General features: G+C 44.8%; 1 protein-coding gene across 1 annotated transcript in view; it reads right to left on the bottom strand.

Annotated features, from left to right (window-relative positions):
* Positions 1-2,611: 2,611 nt before the first annotated feature.
* ADAMTS9 (ADAM metallopeptidase with thrombospondin type 1 motif 9) overlaps positions 2,612-8,847 on the bottom strand; it is a 231,858-nt gene continuing 225,622 nt past the window's right edge. The window contains exon 40 of the mRNA XM_055079382.1: positions 2,612-4,036. The gene's annotated coding sequence lies outside the window, so the exon portion shown is untranslated. The remainder of the gene's footprint in view (positions 4,037-8,847) is intronic.

The following is an 8,847-nucleotide window of genomic DNA, read 5'->3' as shown; positions in this document are numbered from 1 at the left end:
GTTGCGGTGCACGGGCTTCTCATTGCGGTGGCTTCTCTTGTTGCGGAGCACGGGCTCTAGAGCGCAGGCTCAGTAGTTGTGGCGCACGGGCTTCGTTGCTCCACGGCATGTGGGATCTTCCCGGACCAGGGCTCGAACCCGTGTCCCCTGCATTGGCAGGCGGATTCTTAACCACTGCACCACCAGGGAAGTCCCAACACCTTTTAATTTACCCAAGGTGCGCTCGAAGGACCAGCATGTACTGAGGAAGGTGAGTGGACATCCTTCCCCCTTGAATACCTTTCTTTCTGCTTCTTCCCCAGCCTCTCTGCCCCCCCTGCTCACCTCTCAAGGCTGCCCTTTTCCTTCCAGCTCTCAAGTCGTTGTTGTATCATTTTCCTGCAGCGCCTTCTGTCACATGAATAGGAACCATAAAAAGGAGAGCGAAGGGAGCTTCCTGGTACCCATTTCCCCTGCTGCCGTAGTCTGTGCTTGAGAAGCATCCTGCAAATGAGGATACTGGTTTGACACAAGGAGCTGGTATTTCTCCTCAATCCTAACTCAGAAATAAATTCTAACTCCAGCCCCTACCCTCCTATTGAATGGCCTCTTTGTCTCACCAAGACACAGGATTACTCAGTGGTTCTCAACCTTTGTAGGCTTATACTTCCTGATGGTAGACTCTTGGAGGGCTCACTTGAAGGAATTAAAACACTCAAGACAAGACTAAATGGGTCAGCAATCAGGACAAAGCAATTGCTCCAATAAGGTAAGGACCGCAGCTGTCTTTTTTACTTCCTCTTTAGCAGTAACCAGCTTGGATGGAACAGCAGATAAACTTGGCTGAACGCTAGGAATGACCTTGGGAACTCTTAAGAATCCCAACACCCAGGCCACACCCCAGGCCAATTAAATCCGAATCTCCAGGGGTGTGGCCCAGGCATCAGCATTTTACAAACTCCCCCTGTGATCCCAACACGCAGTCACGAAGCAGAACTACTGACCCTGGGAATCTTTAGGCAAAGGTTTCTCACAGGCAGTTTCTTTGGCTGTGATTTGCACCTGCTATGTTTTTTTCTTCCTTCCAGAAGCTGTGCCCAGCTCTGCACCCCTCGGAATAAACTGCTCAACATCCAGGTAACAGGTGATAACATACACCTAAAGAAGGCGGGTCTGGGTGTCTGGAGGGCCTCGTGTTTGCTATGCTTGGGTAAGTGAAGGCAGCCAAGCGTGGAGCAGATAGGACAGAGCCAAACTCTGCTCCAGAGGAGTAAAAGATTGGGAGGGGGCTAGGGGTTTGTGATGGAGGAGTGTCTCCTTATTGGCTGTGTGCGCAGGCTTTCAGTGGGAGAGATATACCTAACGGGGACTGTTCAAGGGAAATGCTGTACGGTGTCTGATGTGGTTCCCACCCCAAGACATAAGGAATCTTCCATAAAACCACAATATTCGCAGATACTTGGCATGCTTAGATCCCGGAAGGGGGCTGAGCTTTGTGTCAAGACTGGCAAAGAGCCAACTCTGAGCTGACTTCTGGTGACAAGAAGGCAGCCTAAACCTGGGCTTCAAGAGTCAAAACTCAATCAGAGCAGCACTAATTATGTTCATGGGTCAGAGTGCATCGGAGCACATGTGCTGGGCTCAGGGCAACCTGATGCAGACGCACTGGATTGAGGCCTGGGTAAGGCTACCGGCCAAGGTGGCTCCTGTGCTCCAATGAGAATCATTCATCAGCCTCTGTGAACACAGAGGACAATCAAATCCACAATGTTCATGAAAGAAAAAGTGTCCGATTCCAGAAAAAAGTGGCATGGATTTCACATCTCCCATTTACCGTTGGCTTCTCAACAGGAAAACAAATTTCTTCAAAGGCCCAGAGCTAAGTTATCATTTCAGAGACCCAGAGATCGAGTGTTCTTGACCCATCAAATGGATCAGATTTTTCAAGGTATCAACCAATTGGCTTGCTCTGACCTGCCATTTTCATGAGGCTTTTTTTCCCCTTAAACTAGCAGCCCCCTAAAACCAAACCTGATCTACTATCTTGATAAGACACTTTCCTGATTCTTTCCAGCTGGGAAAGTTGCCTCTTTTGTCTAGGCCAGCAGTTCTCAACGCCGGGTGCACGCAGGAATAGCCTGAGGGGTTATCTGCTTTAATATGTCACATCTGGCCCCATCCCAGTCAATTAAATACGTATTCCTGGGGTGAGACTTAGAAATGGAGTTTTAAAGCTCTCCAGGTGAGTTTAAAGTCCAGTCAGGGTTTAAAACCTCAAATCCATCTCTTTTTCCATGATTTCTTTCCTCATCTGCGTAGATTCCCCTTCTGTCTGCCGACTCTGCATCGTCCTTATCCTCCACTCCCCCCCACCTCCCTACTCAAAGTAGACAGTACATCTCTTCTACGTGGGTGAAAGAGGAGGGAAACACAGGTTAGGTCCACACCTCTGATTCCTTGTTCTTCAAAGGTGATGTGAGCAACCAGCAGCCTTGAAATTACTACCTGGAAGCTCACTTAAATTACATAATCCTGCTAAATCAGAATCTGCATTTAAACAAAATTCCCCAAGTGGTATGAGTACACATTGGAGTTTGAGAAGCAGTGTTTTAATTAACACATAAGCCCACATCCTCATCCACAGGACCACCCTGAAGGCCTTCTTTGATGCACCAGGATTGGAATTCTATGCTCCAAACCCTCAGTTCCCCAAGACACCGATTCTGTATGAAGCCCTGTCCTAAATGCTGCCATAGACACCGGTTCATTTTATCCTTGTGGCAGCTCTGTGACGTCGGTTTATTATCATCCCTAAATGAAAGAAAACAATGTTCAGAGAAGTGACATCATTTGTGCAAGTTAGTAAGTGACAGACTTGAGATTTTGGTAGAGGTCTGTTTGATTCCAAAGTTGGTTCTCTTTACAGTAAAACAGGTGTCAAGGTGCTTCTCCCAGAAACAGGCAGGCACACAGAGCAGATGAGATGGCTCCTGCCATCCTAGCCCTTCTGGCGTTGCACGGAAGCTTCCTAGATCCTCTCTCTGATGATACCAGAGAAGGTGAGATCAGCTGTCCTATTCCAGCGGTGTGTCACTGTCTCACCTCGGAAATGACCGAAAGGAGTGTTAGAATGGTGTTCACAGCACTGCTGAGAAGCCTCCAGAGAGCACGGTCTGTTTGGCCCCTTCCTGGTGGAATTCTCCTGGATATGGAGTTCATTTCCTCTCCGGCAGAGAATCGGATCTCTTGAGTATTAAAGCTTATACTTGTCTTTCGTTTTCTCTTCTTCAAGCCAAAAAATCATCATACCAGATGGCCCTTTCTCTGTCGTGAACAGGACATGAACAGTTTAAAGCAGTTGTGAAAAACGACTGGAACTTAGTTTTGAACAGAACCGAACCTTCCTACTTAGCTTATAGCTGGGGTCAAGTACGGCCAAGCCGCTAAGTAAAACTACTTACTCTCTGGCCCACAAAGCCATCTCTTTCATCTTTTAAGCAGGATAATCAATGCCACAGACTAGGTTGAAAACTAGGTCTCAGCAGAGGCCCCCGGCATTCCTTGAGCTTGTAAAATGGATGAGTAGACTGAATTGTCCTTTCTTCATAAAGGTGGCTGCCAAGACATGTGTCTGTATTAGTCATGGCAGCCCAGCTGGTCAAACAGTAACTCTCACACGCCAATCCAAAGAGCTGTTAATTTCTTGCTCACATCACAGTCCAAGGCCAGGGGAAGGGGTGGGGGCAGCGGTGGGGGAGGGGCTATGCTCGGCTCCACCCAGACATTCAGGGCTAGGATTCTCCAAACATCTGCATCTGCCATCTTCCAAAAGTACACTGTCCAATACAGCAAGTCACTAGCCGTATGTGCCATTTAAATGAAAAGCAAAAATTCACTTCCTCACTTGCACTAGCCACATATCCAGTTCTCGATAGCCACGTTAAGACTAGAAGCTACTGTACTGGTGCAGAATAGAAGACTTCCATCATTCCAGAAAGTTCTACTGGACAGCTTGCTCTAAACTTCAGGGTCCTTCACTGGATTGTCTGCATCTGGCCTGCAGGAAGGAAGAGGAGAGAGGATGGAGGGTCAGTGAGGAGGATTCAAATCAGGTGTGGGAATTGCAGACATAGTTCCCCTCAATTCCACCTGTAAAAACACAAGACCGGGCCCACCTTATGGCAGGGGCACTGGGAAGTGACAAGCAGCCCGGGAAGAAGCACAGAATCATAGACATGGGTGAGGCCCTGGGCATCCTGGTCCTGGTAGCCTTCTCAGATGTGCAATACTCCATTCCTTGTGTTTCTAGTAGAATTAGCCAAGCTTCGAAGGAACATTGCCTTATTCTCAATTGTTGTAGATGTTAATTCTTGGTGAAAGACATGGAAATTAAGATGTCGGTGAGGGTTGACTCTTAGGTACAGGAAATCTTTGACAACAGTCAGCCGCTTCACCTGATAGAGAAGGCCTCACGACATTCATGTCTTCAGTGGCAGACCATGTCGAAAAGACTGTTTTTTTTACTCTGAATTGGGGTTGGCAAATGTATTCTGTAAAGAGCCAGATAGCAAGTATTTTGGGCTCTGCAGGTCATGCAGTCCCTTATCACAACAACTCAAGTTCTATAATTGTAGAGCAAAAGCAGTCAGAGATGAATGAATGTGACTGAGTTTTACTAAAAGCTTTAATGTGTTTTTTAAAAAGGTGGTAGGTCAAATTTGGCCTGCAAACTTAAGTTTGCTGACGTCTGCCCTAAGTCTTTCACCAGGTCCTCTTCACTTTCTAGCAAAATAACCCTTTCTTCTCTCCATCCCCTCCTAAAAGGATGGTTAAAAGAAAAATGGAAATAGTGATGCATGCATAGAACCAGCTCTCTGCTGTGCTAAGCACTTTACATGAGTTAGCTGAAGTTCATTTAATTCTCACAACCCTTTAAGTTAGATTTTGTGACGGCCCCATTTTACAGATGAGAAAGCTGAGGCACAGAGATGAAGTGACTTGCCCAGTATCACACAGCAGGTAAAGGACAGACTGGGATCAAAAGCCAGGTTTGGCTGATGCAGCTGAGATTCTAAATGCATGGCGTATACTTCACTGTAAGTCATTGGGGTGCACAGTATTATTGTTTAATATCCCCCAACATGCTAATCAGGGAAGAACTTACCTACAGACAGTACTAAAGAGGAGGAAATAGATCCAGAGACAGAAAAAAAATATTTATAGATACCAGTTGGTAGTCGGTGGGATTTATTTATGAATACCTATGATGCCTGGGGGGAGGAGGCTAGAAGAATGAGGAGGAACTATGTAAACTATGTAGGGGTCCAAGGTCTAGCCGTGGCAGATGAAGAAAATCACTACTGTGATGAACACATGGCTTATTAATGTGCCACGGTACCCAACTTTAGCCCTCCCCCATCACATGTGATAAAGAGAATTTTATCTTTGATGTTATCTTCTCCTTTCTCCAGTTCCTGGCTTGAACAAAAAAAGCAATACCATGGAATTGGGTATAGAAAAATAGGCCCAGGTGGAATGGAAGAAAGGAGGAAAGATTTTTGTTACACATTTCCTGGGCTCGCCTTTGTTGTGGGAAGTCTGGGTAGTGGACAAACCAGAGAGAGAAGAAGAGCATCCAGAGGGATAAAAATAAATCTATGTACTGAGTTGCTGAGAATGGAAAAAGAAAAGAGCCTGCAGAGGCATGCAGGCTGATCTTGGGGAGATTTAGGGTTGGGACAGTGAATGAGAGTTCTGGTATAACTGAGGAGTATAAGAGAATCAAGAAGGAAAGGGAAAAGGATTTTGAGAAATGTTACCACGGATAATGAATTGCACCCCTGACAACATTCTTTGGGAGTTGCAGGTGAAGCCCTGAATTATCATTATTATTATTTTTGCTTTTGAAGATGTGGCCCTGTGCAGAGATTGGGCCACGTGGGACCATGGAATTTTTATTTGGTTACACATGCAAAGTGATTCCATTTTTTTTTTTACCTCTGAAATGGTTGGAATTATCCAAGTTATACGCAAAAGAGAATTATAAGAGGCATAGCTGTCCAAGAGTGGAATGGAATAGCTCATGAGGTAGAAAATTCTCTTTCTCTAGAAGTGTCCATGTAACCATCTATTGTGAGGTTGAAGGGAGAAATTCATGAGTCATGTGGAAAAAGGGTTCTCCAACCTGATCAAATATCAAAAGAACCAGAGCTTTCACAATCCACAGGCCCAGGCCCCTTCTTTTTCTTTAATAGTATGGGACCCTAACCCTTTATAAAGTTTCTCTAGGGGATTCAGAGGTCTGGGAACCAGTGATGTCAAGAGTTGGTCAAGGTGACCACTACTGCCTCTTCCTAGTTTGACATGACAGCATCAGCCTCCACAAACCTCTCCTTCATAAAAATATACAATGTACATTATAGAGATATTTAGACAATCAAAGCACATTCTATTAAAAAGAAAGTGTGTCCATAGGATCTCTCAAATAAATACAGAGAACTAGAAGGCACAAAGTCACTAAGAAGTTACATCCTACTACTTTTTTTTTTTTTTTTTTTTGTGGTATGCGGGCCTTCCTCTGTTGTGGCCTCTCCCGTTGCAGAGCACAGGCTCCAGACGCGCAGGCTCAGCGTCCATGGCTCACGGGCCCAGCCGCTCCGTGGCACGTGGGATCCTCCCGGACCAGGGCACGAACCCGTGTCCCCTGCATCGGCAGGCGGACTCTCAACCACTGCGCGACCAGGGAAGCCCCCCTACTTCTTTTTAGATCTGCTTGGATGTTACTCCTGAAAATCCATAGGTTGAAGCTCTAACCCCCTGCACCTCAGAAGGTGACTGTATTTGGAGATAGGATCTTTAAAGATGTCATTAAGATAAAATGAGGTCAGATAAGGGATTAATATCTAACATACATATTTATTTTCATACCCCTTATCCAGGTCTGTGGGGCACCACCCTCTCGCTGAATTCACTCCAAAAAACCCCTTTCATGGGAAAAGAAAGTCAGATGGACAAAAAAGAGAAAAGAGATTCTCAGGCCTGGCACAAAAATTCTTCTAGAAGTCCAGGTAATCATGGCTGCGAGTTGTATCTGGAAAATGGCAAGTAAATGAAATTTTTATAAATGCAGTCCCATGTGGAAAGCTGTAAGAGAGCTCCTTATGGCACAGGCTAAGTTAGAAGAATTTTTCTGTAAACTGAGTGTGTATATCAAGGTTTGGGTTTTTAAGGATTTTTTCCTAATTGCAAAAATAATATATATATTTACTGCAGAAAACATAAAACGTTTAGAAAAACAGAAGAAAAAAATCTGAAATATTCTCAATTCCATGGAATCTCAATTCCATGACCAAGAGATATTTTAAACATCTTAGAGCATATGTTTCCAAATAAACACAGATGCATATACATATATATGAAAATATATGTACATGTAATAAATTGTTTTCAAAAAGTTGGAATCAAACTGTACATATTTCTTTAACATGCTTTTTTCCACTTCCTCTATCCTGAGCATCTTCTCACATTGCAAATACTGTTCCACAGCCAAGTTTCCAAAGGCTACAGAGAATCCTATTAAATCCTGCTGCTGGTCACTGAGGTTGTTTCCAATTTTGATATGATCAATAGGGCTACCTGTCCACATTACTGTTATTTTAAATCAAGACACACAGATATAAGAAGTGATGCCAAGTGAAAGAGTGACATTGCTCAACGTTGTTTTATTTATCCTAAAACACTGAAGCAATGCTTTGGGAACGGGTTGACTGGTTCAAGCGTGCAAACACACCCCACTCTCCTGGGGAGCTGGTGGGATGCTGGGACAGACAAGCAGATCCCCTCAGGTTCGCCAATGCCCTGTTTGACACTCTGGCTCCCGGACTTAGAAAACCTCTCTCGGGCTTCCCTGGTGGCGCAGTGGTTGGGAGTCCGCCTGCCGATGCAGGGGACACGGGTTCGTGCCCCGGTCCGGGAGGATCCCACGTGCCGCGGAGCGGCTGGGCCCGTGAGCCATGGCCGCTGCGCCTGCGCGTCCGGAGCCTGTGCTCCGCAACGGGAGAGGCCACAGCAGTGAGAGGCCCGCGTACCGTAAAAAAAAAAAAAACCTCTCTCAGTTTCTCCAATAACAATAATACTACAGGGATATAAGAGGGAAAAAAAGTGGGTGGCTTCTGTTTGGGGCTGAACTGTGGCTCCTGAAAATCCACAGATTGAAGCTTTAACCCCCTGTACCTCAGAAGGTGACTGTATTTGGAGATAGGATCTTTAAAGATGTCATTAAGATAAAATGAGGTCAGATAAGGGATTAATATCTAACATATATAAACAGGTCATACAACTCAGCATCAAAGAAACAAACAACCTGATTAAAAAATGGGCAGAAGAACTGAATAGACATTTTTCCAAAGAGGAAATGCAGATGGCCAACAGGCACATGAAAAGATGCTCAACTTCGCTAGTCATCAGGGAAACGCAAACCAAAACCACAGTGAGATATCACCTCACCCCTGTCAGAATGGCCATCATCAAAAAGAACACAAATAACAAATGCTGCTGAGGATGTGGAGAAAAGGGAACACTTGTACACTGTTGGTAGGAATGTAAATTGGTGTAGCCACTGTGGAAAACAGTATGGAGGTTTCTAAAAAAAAAAAACTGAAAATAGAACTACCATATGATGCAGCAATTCTACTCTGGTTATATATTCCAAAAACACTAATTCAATGAAATGAAACTGAGTTATTTGTAATGAGGTGGATAGACCTGGAGTCTGTCATACAGAGTGAAGTAAGTCAGAAGGAGAAAAACAAATACCGTATGCTAACACATATATATGGAACCTAAGGGGAAAAAAATGTCATGAAGAGA

This window comes from Physeter macrocephalus, chromosome 18, assembly GCF_002837175.3.
Source record: "Physeter macrocephalus isolate SW-GA chromosome 18, ASM283717v5, whole genome shotgun sequence".
NCBI classification, from domain to species: Eukaryota; Metazoa; Chordata; class Mammalia; order Artiodactyla; family Physeteridae; genus Physeter; species Physeter macrocephalus.
This window is presented reverse-complemented; position numbering and strand designations above follow the sequence as displayed.